The 5,605-nt window shown below is 45.0% G+C and overlaps 1 non-coding gene across 1 annotated transcript; it reads right to left on the bottom strand.

Annotated features, from left to right (window-relative positions):
- Positions 1-4,816: 4,816 nt before the first annotated feature.
- LOC126954101 (small nucleolar RNA U13) lies at positions 4,817-4,917 on the bottom strand. The gene has a single exon (XR_007725547.1). It is a non-coding gene; the product is annotated as a small nucleolar RNA U13 (small nucleolar RNA).
- Between the last annotated feature and the right edge of the window lie 688 nt (positions 4,918-5,605).

Below are 5,605 nucleotides of genomic sequence, written 5' to 3' on the forward strand. Positions count from 1 at the left end.
CAAAATGTTAAATCCGCGGGCGCAGATCACTTGGGGCCACGAGTTAGAGACCAGGCTGGTCGGCACAGTGAAACCCCCTCTCTAGTAAAAATACAAAAATTAGCCGGTGTGGTGGCGCGCCTGTGGTTCCAGCAGCTCAGGAGGCTGAGGCAGGAGAATCACTTGAATCCAGGAGGTGGAGATTGTGCTAAGCCCAGATCCCACCACTGCACTCCAGACTGGCTGACAGAAAAATAAAAAATAAAAAAAAAGTTATTTACTAATCCACTGCCCAAACTCAAGGAAATAGCTGATCCAATTAAAAACAAAACAAAAATGAAAAGCTTGACAGACACAAAATTCCTTTTTTAGACTTATCTTTTAGAACAATTTTAGGTTCACAGCAAGTATTGTCCTCTCGAGATTCTGGGGGTATTGGTCCCAGACTCCAAAGATACTTAATCCCAGGGTTGCTCAAATTCTTCATGTAAAAGCAGAGCTTCCCTTATACTGTAAATCATCTCTGGATTACCTGTAATATCTAATACTATGTACATAGTTACTCTACTTTATTGGTTATTTTGCTTTTTTGTTTTGTTTTTACGAGGTTTGATCTTATTTGTTACCCTGTTACCCAAAAACTCTTTTTTTTTTGAGACGGAGTTTCATTCTTGTCGCCCAGGTTGGAGTGTGATGGTGCGATCTCGGGTCACTGCAACCTCCGCCTCCTGGGTTCAGGTGATTCTCCTGCCTCAGCCTCTCAAGTAGCTGGGACTACAGGCATGCACCACCATGCCCAGCTAATTTTTTTTTTTTTTTTTGGTGTTTTTAGTAGAGTGGGAGTTTCACCATGTTGGCCAGGCTGGTCTCGAACTCCTGACCTCAGGTGATCCACCTGCCTTGGTCTCCCAAAGGCTGGGATTACAGGCGTCAGCCACTGCACTTGGCCAAAACTCTTATTTTTTTTTTTTTTTTAAGTAGAAGCTTTTTTTGAGACGGAGTCTCGCTGTGTCTCCCAGGCTGGAGTGCAGTGGCGTGATCTCGGCTCACTGCAAGCTCCGCCTCCCGGGTTTACGCATTTCTGTGGCCTCAGCCTCCCTTAGTAGCTTTTAGACTACAGGCGCCCGAGCACCACGCCAGGTAGTTTTTTTGTATTTTTAGTAGAGACGGGGTTTCACCGTGTTAGCCAGGATAGTCTCGGGTCTCCTGGCCCTTGTGATCCACCCCGCCTTTGGCCTCCCAAAGTGCTTTCTTATACAGGCTTGAGCCACCATCTTTTGGCCCAAAACTCTTATTTTTGACTGGACTCAGAAGTAGAAGCTCTCAGAGAGGATAGTCTGTGTCTCTTGGCAATTTGTTCCTGGTGTTTTTCTTTGGCTTCCTTTATTCTCTTGTCCAAAAGTTTAGCATATTCTGTGGCCTCTTCCTTATTTTTTTTTTAGTAGGTTGTTTCTTCAGAGCAATAAGCCAGGTGTTTGTGTTGTGGGACATGAGGAGTAACAAGACACTGAGTCTTGGGTGCTTTGGCCCTATGTGTCTCACCTTTGTTATAACAAAGAGCTTTCTTATAACATATTGGTGGACATCATCTTTTTAGAGAAATTGAAGTTTTTGGATTCTGCTTGCTCTTTTGGGTCCCAGGGAATGAGGCAGCATATATTATCAGGCAGTTCAGGATTAGCCTTCTCTCTCTCTCTTTAACTATAACTGAGTTAAGAATACTCAGACTGGCATCCACAATACAACCTTGAACAGATTTGTGCATTCTTTCTTCAGTTCTCCTTGGAGGACAGGAATACCCCTTATTCAGTAGCAGGCGGACACAGTCTTCGGTCAAAATACCCTGCTTCATGAGGAAGCCTCATCAGTTGTCCCCAACACTGATTCTGACCATATAACCCTTCCATTCTTCACTTAGAGCATCAGCATCAACATCTGTCGTTATAGCTTCTCAGAAAGAGTATGACGTGTGCAATCTTCATCCACTTCAAAGAGATTCTGGCAGCCAGAGGCTGGGAAGGAGACATTCAGCTTCATCTTGAAGCAGCTGATTGCCTCTGAGGCCCCATGAAAAGGAGAGGTTTTCTTAAGCGTTAATTGTTTATGAAGAGAAACTATTTCTTAGCCCACATATTCCCATTTCTTAGTTAAGGAACACAGGTCAGTGACAAGCACCTGAGGTTTCTTCAAAGCACTGGAAGCCATTGTTTATGAGTCATGGTTATTGTCTTTGAGGGACTCCGTCTGGCAAAAAAAAAAAAAAAAAAAAAAAAAAAGAAAGTTCCTAGTTTACATGAAGGTTCACTCTCAGTGTTAGGATAATTTTGGCCTCATAGAATGAGTTAGGAAGTATCCCTCTGCTTCTGCTTTCTGGAAGAGATTCTATGAGGCCAGCATTACCCTAATACTAAAACCAATCAAAGACATTACAAGAAAAGTACAGACCAATATTTCTGACTAACATAGATGCAAAAATCCTCAACAAAATCCCAGCAAGTTGAATCCAACAAAATTCCTTTCTAAAGATTGTTAATACTACCCATTTCAGATTAAAGATTAGAGAATGGAGATTAAATGCCTAACATTTATTTAATGTTTTTTATCTTTTTTTTTTTTTTCTTTGAGATGGAATTTCGCTCTTGTTGCCCAGGCTGGAGCGCAATGGCGCAATCTTGGCTCACTGCTAACTTTTGCCTCCCAGGTTCAAGCAATTCTCCTCTCACGTAGCTGGGATTACAGGCATGTGCCACCATGCCTGGCTAATTTTTTGTATTTAGTAGAGATGGGGTTTCACCACGTTGGTCAGGCTAGTCTTGAACTCCTGACCTCGGGTGATCCACCCACCTCAACCTCCCAAGGTGCTGAGATCATAGGCGTGAGCCACAGCGTCTGGCCTATTTCCTAGGTAATCCTTTTTTTTCTTTTTTTTTTGAGATGGAGTCTCGCTCTGTCGCAGTGGCACAATCTCGGCTCATTGCAACTCTGCCTTCTGGGTTCAAGCAATTCTCCTGCCTCAGCCTCTCAAGTAGCTGGGACTACAGGTGCACGCCACCACACCCAGGTAATTTTTGTATTTTTAGTAGAGATGGGGTTTCACTGTGTTGGCCAGGATAGTCTCGATTTCTTGACCTCATGCTCTGCCCGCCTGGGCCTCCCAAAGTGCTGGGATTACAGGTGTGAGCCACCCCGCCCGACCTTTTCCTAGGTAATAGCGTTTTATTCATATTTCTCCAGAGATGATGGCATTAAGAGCTAATATAGTTAATTGAATATGAGTTAACCCATTCAACTCAGGATGGACCAGGTCTTGTACTTTCTTTTTTCAATCTGAGGCACTGTGATTGAAATAGCATTAAAATAGGTGTCCACTGTGGGTTGTTAGGTTTGTTTTCTTTTCTGACAGTCTCATTCTGTCACCTAGGCTGGAGTGCAGTGGCGCGATCTCAGCTCACTGCAACTTCCGCCTCCCAGGTACAAGCAATTCTTCTGCCTCAGCCTCCCAAGTAGCTGGGATTACAAGGCACCCACCACCATGCCTGGCTAATTATTTTTTTGTATTATTTATTTATTTATTTTTTGAGGTAGAGTTTCACTCTGTCGCCAGGCTGGAGTGCAGTGGCATGATCTCGGCTCACTGCAACCTCCGCCTCCTGGGTTCAAGCAATTCTCCTGCCTCAGCCTCCCAAGTAGCTGGGACTACAGGCGCATGCCCCCACGCCCAGCTAATTTTTGTAATTTTAATAGAGATGGAGTTTCACCATGTTGGCCAGGATGGTCTTGATCTCTTGACCTTGTGATCTGCCCGCCGCAGCCTCCCAAAATGCTGGGACTATAGGCATGAGCCACTGCGCCCAGTCAATATTTTTTGCATTTTTATTAGAGATGGGGTTTCACCATGTTGGCCAGGCTGGTCGCGAGCTCCTGACCTCAAGTGATCTGCCTCCCTCACCTTCCCAAGGTGCTGGGATTACAGACATGAGCCACACCACGCTGGCCTGGTGTCCACTGTGTTTGATGGATGATTGAACTAAAAAAAAATTTTTTTTTTTTTTTTTGAGATAGGGTCTCTACTCTGTTGCCCATACTGGAGTGCAGTGACACCATTTCGGCATTTCAGCTCACTGTAGCCTCAATCTCCCTGGCTCAAGTGATCCTCCCAGCTCAGCCTCCTGAGTAGCTGGAACTACAGCCTGTACCACCACACCCGGCAGGGACTCACTATGTTACCCAGACTGGTGTTGAACCTTGGGACTCAAGAGATCCTCCGCCCAGGCCTCCTAAAGTGTTGAGATTACAGGTATGAGCTATCCCTCCTGGCCTAAACTGAAATTTGTTCAGATAATTCAAAGACCCTAATCAAAGGAGTGCACTTGCAGCTGGCCTGAAGCTCTGGAGTAGTATGTCCGGCCACAGAACCAGGCTGCACTGACGGTAATACTTCAGGAATCTATTCAATTTATTTCCTTAGCTCTAAAATTATGGCAGGCCAGGAACTATGGCTCATGCCTGTAATCCCTGAACTGTGTGAGGCCAAGGCAGGAGAAGTTGGATACCAGCCTGGGCAACATAGGGAGGTCTTGTCTTTACAAAAAAATTAGCCTGGCGTGGTGGCACACACCTGTAGTCCTAACTATTCGGGGGGCTGTGGTGGGAGTATTGCTTGAGTCCAACAGGTTGAATCTACAGTGAGCAGTGATGGCACCACTGCACTCCAGCCTAGGCGACAGAGGTCAAAAACAAAACAAAATAAAACAAAAAAACTATAGCAAACATCCAGAAGACTGTGTAGAGCAATTAATGTCTCTCAAGCCAGCGATCTTTTTCTCTTTATTTTTCACGTCAGGCAGGTAGTGTGCCCACTTTGTAACACGGTTTGAGGGAGACACGTTTGACACAAGGGCATGAAAACCCAATCACACTTATGACTTCCAAAAGGATCAAGTCAGTGATCTTTAAGCTGTGGGCCATTAAATACATTTTGTGAGCTGAGCGCAGTGGCTCAGGCCTGTAACCCCAGCACTATGGGAGGTGGAGGTGGGAGGATCACTTGAGTCCAGGAGTTCGAGACCAGCCTGAGCAACATCCTGGGAACCCCCGTCTCTATTTAAATAAAAAAATTTTTTAATTTTGTGGATTACAACCATTTAAAAAACTAAACTAAAATAAGCTTAAATATATCAAAACGCTGCTTACCTGGCGAGGATAAATGCTGTTTTGTCAATCTGTTGTTTCAAGTTTTTTATGTGTGGATTGGGTCACCTTGTAACAGTGACTTACCTTTATGGGTCACGATTGAAAACATTTCCGGTGCAGTGGCTGACTGTAATCCCAGCACTTTGTAAGGCCGAGGCTGGAAGTTCACTTGAAACCAGAAGCCAGGAGTTCAAGAGCAGCCTGGGCAACACGGCTTCACCTCGTCTCTATTTAAAAAGAAAAAAAAAAAAGTTTCCAAGGCACTGAGATGCTAAGAACCCGAGGTGTGTGTCCGGTAGGGGCGGGAGCAAAGTGGGCGTTTGGAAAAAGTCCCACGCCTGGAAAGGAATACACGGTCCGGCACATTGACTGCTTCAAGGCACGCTCCCACGGTTCAGAAGGCCGATTGGCTAAAAATGGGAAAGTCCCGCCC

Source organism: Macaca thibetana, chromosome 4, assembly GCF_024542745.1.
Source record: "Macaca thibetana thibetana isolate TM-01 chromosome 4, ASM2454274v1, whole genome shotgun sequence".
In the NCBI taxonomy this organism is placed as follows: Eukaryota; Metazoa; Chordata; class Mammalia; order Primates; family Cercopithecidae; genus Macaca; species Macaca thibetana.